We start from the raw sequence: 8,445 nt of genomic DNA, 5'->3' as shown, positions 1-8,445 counted from the left end.
TCAGGTAAATGGGGAACTTTATAGAAGGCGATACAGAAACATACTGATAATCCTGACATTTAATTTTGTACATAAATGGGAGAGATTGACTTGAAATGGTCACCGAAGGAAAACAAGGTGCAATACAGGGACAAGATGAACATTCCACACTCATTTTACACCAACATTGCTACACATTATTTTTTTTTATAATAAACTAAGCTTATAGAAACCCTAACAACTGATCGGTACTCCCATTTATTTAGTGTATAGCTTTTTTTGTTTTAATTTTAGGCAAATGTATAATTTACCATTTTATTCCCTCAGAAATCATCATACTCTTAAGGAAAAGTAGCTCACAACTGAAAAACATGATTTATTTGCCTTTTTTGTCTGTTCACATCACATTCATTGTAACAATAGAGTAAATGATTAGAAGGAAAAAAAACTGGTGAAAAGGATTTATAATATTCATTCATTCTAGGTCTGTGATCTGCATTTTCACACTCCTCAAATAAGATTGTTTAATTATATATTAAAGCCACTCTACATGCAATATAGATGTATGAACACTGTGTAACAACTGTGTGAGATTGACTATGCAGTGTTTGTGTTTGTCCTGTTGTTCCCTGAGCCTTGACAAATGCTGACTGATTATTTTGACTGTTCTTTCATTTGTAGTTTCCCAGTGACGCCAGCAAAGTGTTGTTTTTCAAAAAGAGGAGCATATTTGGTTGTTTGAATATGTTTTATTGGTACTAAAACCACATATCTCTTCCATGCCTGTTCTTTTGGCTGGTTTATTAATGATCAAAATCAACAGAAATGTGCCAAAATTGTAACGGGAAACACACATTCCTTCAAACTGGAAAATGAAATAGATATTTCTGTCATGAAACTGTACATAAATATTATGTAGATATACTGGGTCAGAAATAAATTATATTTTTTAAAAACTAGAAGATTCTATTCAAATTGACCTGTTATTCGTATAGGGAAGTCATGGATAAAAATGAAGAAATATAAGCTGATGAGTGTTTGTCAGAGATGGTCTGATTTCAGTCAGGTCTCTTATGGTGACCTGGATCATTTTGAAGTTTGTTAGAAGAGTAGCCTAACCTAAAAGTACTGCTTAAAACTGTGGAATGAATCCCCACACACATGAACATCTGGATATGTTAAGATCCACCTATTATACTGTCACTTTTCACAGTTACACACCTTGTATGCAAAAACACACCTGTCTGTTTTGTCTCCTTTTAATGTGTGTATTTTTTAGGTCCAGAAAAATGTACAATGTTTGTGTTTGTGTGTCTGAGAGAGAAATACCAGGACTCAAACTCAAATGGAAAGTGTGATAACTGTAAGTGCACTTTATCATCGCAGAACCAAAAAGATTTCAAAAAGGAACTGGAATCCTGACTGAGATTCTTTTGGTTTATGTTCCTTTCCTCAATAAATTAAACACAACTTTACCAGCTGTGGCTCAGTTTGTTTGTTTGTTTGTCCTCCATGTGTTCCTTTTAATTATTCTCCTGCTTTTTTTTTTTTCCTCTTTGGGGTGACTAATAAGACAAACCATGACAATTTTGTACAAAGACAAAAGGCCTTGGGCAAAGAACAGGAGGCAGAGGGAGTGAAAATGGAGATGGAAAGATTTATCGATCGATTGAAATGACGAGAAATGAAAATATTGTTTACGGAAAGTCATTTATGAGCCTAAAATGCTAATGCATCAACTGCAACAAACATTTTTAGAGATTTCCTGAGGGAGATGTTTGACTTCGTGTGTGTGTGTGTGTGTGTGTGTGTGTGAGTGAGAGAGTGTGTGTAAAAACAAGGGCCATGTGTGATGTCTTTACAGTAAAATAAAAGAACACCTGTGACAGCGAGTCGTGGAGAGTATGGAGTCGTGTTCTTCTAGATAATCAATGTCTTGTGTTTGTGTGTGTGTTGTAAGACCACAACAGATGCGTGATCATACATGCATCACAGTATGTGCATCACATGTTGATCAGCATGAAAACTGGTGAAGTGTGTGTACATGTTTATTTATGTGTGTGTGTGTGAGAGAGAGAGCGAGAGAGAGAGTCCTTGACAAATCTGTTTCTTTTAAACTTTGCCTTGTTTGTGAAACATGATCTGGTTTAATCAAGCAATGCTCTATCATATTCCTGTGTGATGGAGGGATGTGCTTTTGTTCTCCAGCTGTCTGCTGTCTTTTCACCTGACACTCTCCACAGCTAGAGGGAGAGCAGGAATAGTTGTAAAAAATTAATGTAACATCAGGAAAAAAAAACTGCACTCACAGTGATGACCGCATTGGGTCTGTACATGAACAATTCAGTGCTCAACATAAGCAATGAGTATTGAGGATAATACAAATAAAATAACCAGTAAAATATTTTGTAATTTTTGGTTTTAGAGTAAAAATGCATAAATTAAATTTATGCATTTAGCAGACGCTTTTATCCAAAGCGACTCACAGTGCATTCAGGCTATCAATTTTTACCTTAATTTTTACAATTTCTCCAAAATGTGGATCTCAGAAAATTAGAATATTGTGAAAAGGTTCAATATTGAAGACACTTGGTGCCACACTCTAATCAGCTAATTAACTCAAAACACCTGCAAAGGCCTTTAAATGGTCTCTCAGTCTAGTTCTGTATGCTACACAATCATGGGGAAGACTGCTGACTTGACAGTTGTCCAAAAGATGACCATTGACACCATGCACAAGGAGGGCAAGACACAAAAGGTCATTGCAAAAAAGGGCTGGCTGTTCACAGAGCTCTGTGTCCAAGCACAATAATAGAGAGGTGAGGGGAAGGAAAAGATGTGGTAGAAAAAGGTGTACAAGCAATAGGGATAACTGCACCCTGGAGAGGATTGTGAAACAAAACCCATTCAAAAATGTGGGGGAGATTCACAAAGAGTCGACTGCAGCTGGAGTCAGTGCTTCAAGAACCACTACGCACAGACATGGGTTTCAGCTGTCACATTCATTGTGTCAATCCACTCTTGAACAACAGACAGCGTCAGAAGCGTCTCGCTTCAAAAAGGACTGGCCTGCTGCTGAGTGGTCCAAAGTTATGTTCTCTGATGAAAGTAAATTTTGCATTTCCTTTGGAAATCAGGGTCCCAGAGTCTGGAGAAAAAGATGGGAGGCACACAATCCATGTAGCTTGAGGTCCAGTGTAAAGTTTTCACAGTCAGTGATGGTTTGCGGTGCCATGTCATCTGCTGGTGTTGGTCCACTGTGTTTTCTGAGGTCCAAGCTCAACACAGCCGTGTATGGGTATAATAATATTATGATGTTCTAACATATACAACCAGATGTGTCGTCCCATAATAGCAATTTTATTGTGAAGTATCTACTGCGAATGTCCTGCCTGAAGTTTCCAATCAAAATGACCATGGTGGTGTTCTGATAGATAAAGTCATATTAACAAATTGAGAAATGCTCATTATGTGATCTTCCGGAGTGATCCTCCTCCTCAGGTATGGATGAAAGAAACGGAGTGAAGCAGAATGATTCTATTCAGTCTCAAGGCTGTGAGCAGCAAGAGATGCGTCACACTGAGAGCTGTGGTGGTGGAAAGAAAGAAAGAAAGAAAGAAAGAGAGACTGAGAGAGAGAGAGGAGTGATGTTTGATCAGAGAAAAGGTCTGGGGTTACCTGAGTGCAGATGGAGGAAATGTTTACGCCACTGCAATTGTGCACTTTATGGAATCAGTTACGTGTTTTCCAGCATACATTTGTATCCAGCTATTGAAATCTCATATACTATCATTCAGTCTCCTCTCTTACTCAAGGTGGAAGTGCCATATTTGTAGCATTAAGTCAAATCATCACATAATTGCGTCAGAACAAAGATCACAGAGCTGTTATGTGTGTATTCCGCATCAGACATTAACAACCTCATTATGAATGTTAATGCAAGAAGTCTTTGAACTGTAGTGCCACACTGATAAGCAATCAGTGTTCTGACCTGAACAGTGACCAGTGTTCTGATGTGCCTTGAAGGCTGCACTTTCCAATAATACTTTTTTGGCATTTGTTGTCCTAGTTCCCAGAAGTGTACAAAAAAAGAGAGAGATTGGCTTTTATACTTTATAAAGTGCATTTTTGTGAGGACTCTGAATTCCAGAGTAGCAGCCCTGCCTATTAACTATAAGGGAAACCAAATTGTAAAAAGCTTCAGTCTCCAAGCTTGTTTCCCTCTTATGTCTATGTTCAAAAACCTCTTGAGAATTTCCACAAACGCAAAACTGTTTACTGGCTTCGTAAAAATTATGTTTTGTTGTGTAAGAATGGTAAAAGAATTCTCAATAAGAATGCATTATCATTCTGTGTGTGTGTGTGTGTGTGTGTGTGTGTGTGTGTGTGTGTGTGTGTGTGTGTGTGTGTGTGTGTGTGTGTGTGTGTTTTATATGGAGTAGTCTATAGAAAAACAAAATGAGTGATGCAGGCTTTGACCAATATTATGTAATTTTAATGTTGATGGTTTTCTTATTTTTCTCTGGAGCAATCATCTCTGGAGATTGATTTAGTCAATCCTTGTATTCTGTAAATAACTTCTTGATTACATGAGTGTGTAATTTCTTGTCACAGTATTGTGAATCCACTGTTGAACCTTCAGTTTATTCTTGAGGTGCAATCATGGATTTATTTGTTGTTTTATTATTTATATGTTAAAGGTATCATCACGTAATACCGTCTATATGTATTCCTTCAATCACATTGGCCCTAATTAACTTTTAACTTTTAGTTACATTAAAACTGTGGATGGTCTAAGATGGCCTTTTTTATGTGTGACTGTGAACTTATTATGGGCAGCATGGGCCGACTACAATCCTTTATCACAAGGTAATGAAATCCTGTCACAGTAATGTTCAGGCCTCCTCTGTATTTATATTTAATCGGCAGTTGTTCAGGTCTTAGTAAAACACCTCAAAGCTTCTTCATACATCCAGTCATCTCTGCATGTGGAAGGACAGGTATGTGGCACTAATGAGCCGCTTGGGTAACTAGTCTTCCCTTTCAGTTGGTAGTGACCTGGTTGGTCTTATGGTGACGGTGAGGAATTCCCCTCCGAGGAACCAACCTCCAAGGGCTCCTCCTTCTGCAGACACTTCGCATTCAGTGGAGTTGGCCAAGGAATGGGCTGAACACTCCCATGGGTTCCCACTTGTATCCTTCGGAGCAAGATGGTGGTCCAGGAGCGCCATCTCTTGCTGTGTCTGGCTGACATGAGAGAGACTGACAAGACTTCGTTTCTAAATGCCCCTGCGACCCAGAGATGGAGGAAGCTGCTCTTTCGGGAGATGGAGAACACACCACTGCCTACCCTGTAGGAAAGGCCGTGGTGGAGAATCTTTTGTTACATTTTTCCCCACCACTGACTTCATAGTCAGTGTTACCCAAAACCTTGGTAAAAGATCAATTTCTTCTATCTCTGGGTCCCCAGAGGGTATGGGAAATTATGGACGGGCCAGTGGGAGTCTGGCTAGTGCTGCCCAGTCCGTCTCATTGGCTTCTTCAGTCCATCTGATTCGGCTATGCGATATGGTTTGCCCGGGGGTCCAAGTTCAGGGGCTTCCACTTTACTTCTGTGAAGGCTGCAGAAGCTGCTGTCTTGCATGCAGAGATCGCAGTCCTTCTGGCGAAGTACGCAATAGAGCCGGTCCCTCCAGGCAAAATAAAGATGGGGTTTTACAGCCCTTACTTAACTGTACCCTAGAAGAACTGTCTAGCTGATTTGGAGATATTTCACTCAGGTAGACCTGTTTGCCTCTCCAGAGACCTCTCACTCCCAGTTGTTTTACTCCCTAACTGAGGGAACTCTCTGCACAGACACACTGGCACACAGCTGGCCAGAGGGCCTGCACAAGTATGCATATCCCCCAGTGAGCCTTCTTACACATAACTGTGCAAGGTCAGGCTGGACAAGAAGCAGGTCCTACTTGTGGTGCCTTACTGGCCCACTCACACCTTATCGCTGGAACTAATCCAGAACTATGGAAACTTCATGTCTGGTCCCTGGATAAAATGCGGAGGTTCTAGGTGTCCTACCCCAGGATGTAGTTGACACCATCACTTCGGTGAGAGCACCGTCTAAGGGAGGGGAAAGTAGAAGGGAAAGTGGAACCTGTTCGTCGAGTGGTGTTCTTCTCACTGGAAAACCCCCCGGAGATGCCCAATCAGGGTCATGCTTTCCTTTTTGCAGCAGGGGTTGGAGCGAAGGCTGTCTCCCTTCACCCTTAAAATCTATGTTGATGCAATTGCTGCTAACCACGACCCATGGAAGGGAAGTCACTAGGGAAACATGACTTGATTGTCAGGTTCCTTAGGGGGGCTAGAAGTTTAAATCCTCCCCAGCCCTCCTCTATACCCTCTTGGGACCTGTCTCTAGTGCACAACGCACTACAGCAGGGCCCATTTGAGCCTTTGCTTCATGAAGAGGGTAGGGGACCTGTATACATTTTCGGTCGACGAATCATGTATAGAGTTTGCCAACTGATTCAGAGTTAATAGTGAGGCCCCGGCCCGGCTATGTACCCAAGGTTCCCACTACTCCTTTCAGGGATCAGGTGGTAAACTTGCAAGCACTGCCCCCGTAGGAGGCAGACCCAGCCATATCCCTGCTTTGTCCCGTCCAATGCCTTGAGATGGTACGTAGACCAGACAGAAAGCTAACTTCAGATCAGCTCTTTGTCTGTTTCGGAGGCTGACAGAAGGGGAATGCCATCTCTGAGCGAGGATGGCCTAATGAATAGGTAAATCCATCACCCTGGCTTATATCAGGCACATATTATATACAGGCTGTTGGACAGTGTTTTCTCTACTTCCTGTTGGCCTTCTGTAGCTAATTGTAGATCCATGTAACTGTTTTAATTTTTTATTTATTTTTTTCACTAGAATCTTTATCTTACTATCACTCTCTGTTTTTTAAAGTGATAAAATATAACCTAATTCACACCATATTTCTGATATTATCGATCAATCTTATCAGATTAATTTTGATCGTTCACTTTTATTTTATACCCGTGAGTGCAGTACACCTGCAAAGCGTTAGCACTCGTTAGCTTGTCATTAGCGTTTTCATTTGAACCTATCGCTGTTTTCTTTTCTCCTCTCCTCTGTCCCGCTCCAGTTTTTCACAAGTTCATCAAACAAATGCATTAAGAATATTTCATCAAGCACGGTGAGTAATGGCTTCTCCTGCTATTATTATTTGAACCTCTTGCCACATGTACAGTTTATCTATCTCTGTCGCAGATGAGGGATTCACATGTTATAAATGCAGGGAAATGACCGAGAAGATTTCAGAATTAGAGACACGCATCCAAACTTTAATTGAGGACAGTAAGAATGTGAGGGCTCTAGATACGGCTTTGGATGCGTCTAGCTCAGGGATTCCTGTACATTGTTCGGTTCCGGCAACAGAGCCCCTGCAGCAGGGCAACTGGGTGACAGTGAGGCAGCATAGTCGTGGGTCAAAACACCGCTCTTCTGTTCCGATCAAAACATTAAACAGGTTCTCCCCACTCAGTGATGCACCCACTGAGAAACCTGATGAAAGTGCTCTAGTTGTTGGTGATTCTATTGTACGGAACGTGAATATAGAGACACCAGCCACCATAGTCAATTGTTTACCGGGAGCCAGAGCATCTGACATCTTGGCAAATTTAAAAGTGCTGGCTAATGCTAAACGTAAATACAGTAAGATTGTTATTCATGCCGGCGCTAATGATGTTCGACTTCGCCAGTCGGAGATCACTAAAAATAACATTAAAGAGGTGTGTGAACTTGCAAGCATGATGTCAAACACTGTAATATGCTCTGGTCCCCTCTCTGCTTACCATGGTGACGAGATGCATAGCAGATTGTCATCAGTCAATGGCTGGATGTCTAAGTGGTGCCCACAGAATAACATAGGATTCATAGACAATTGGACGAGCTTTTGGGGCAGACCTGACCTGTTGAAAAGAGATGGTCTTCATCCCTCCTGGGGTGGCGCCACTCTTCTCTCTAGAAATATGGCAAATAGTCTTAGTGTTTATACTTGACTAACTGGGGCCCAGGTAAGGAAGCAGACAGACTGGCTAAACCGACCATCTGCTAGCTGCCTCACGTCACAGAGGTCAGCTAATTCTCAGCACATAGAGACTCTTTCACATAGATATCACACTATAGAGACTGTGTCTGTTCCCCGAACTAGAAAATACAAAAAACGTCCAAACCAAGTTAAGATTAATAATTTAATTGAGGTTCGACAAATAAAAAACAGATGCAATATGGATAAACAAATGATAAAGCTTGGCTTATTGAATATCAGATCCCTTTCTACGAAAACACTTTTTGTAAATAATATGATCACTGATCATAATATGGATGTGCTCTGTTTGACAGAAACCTGGCTAAAACCTGATGATTACATTATTTTAAATGAGTCCACCCCCC

Source organism: Carassius carassius, chromosome 18 (genome assembly GCF_963082965.1).
Source record: "Carassius carassius chromosome 18, fCarCar2.1, whole genome shotgun sequence".
Lineage (NCBI taxonomy): Eukaryota > Metazoa > Chordata > Actinopteri > Cypriniformes > Cyprinidae > Carassius > Carassius carassius.
Note: the sequence above shows the minus strand (reverse complement) of the source record.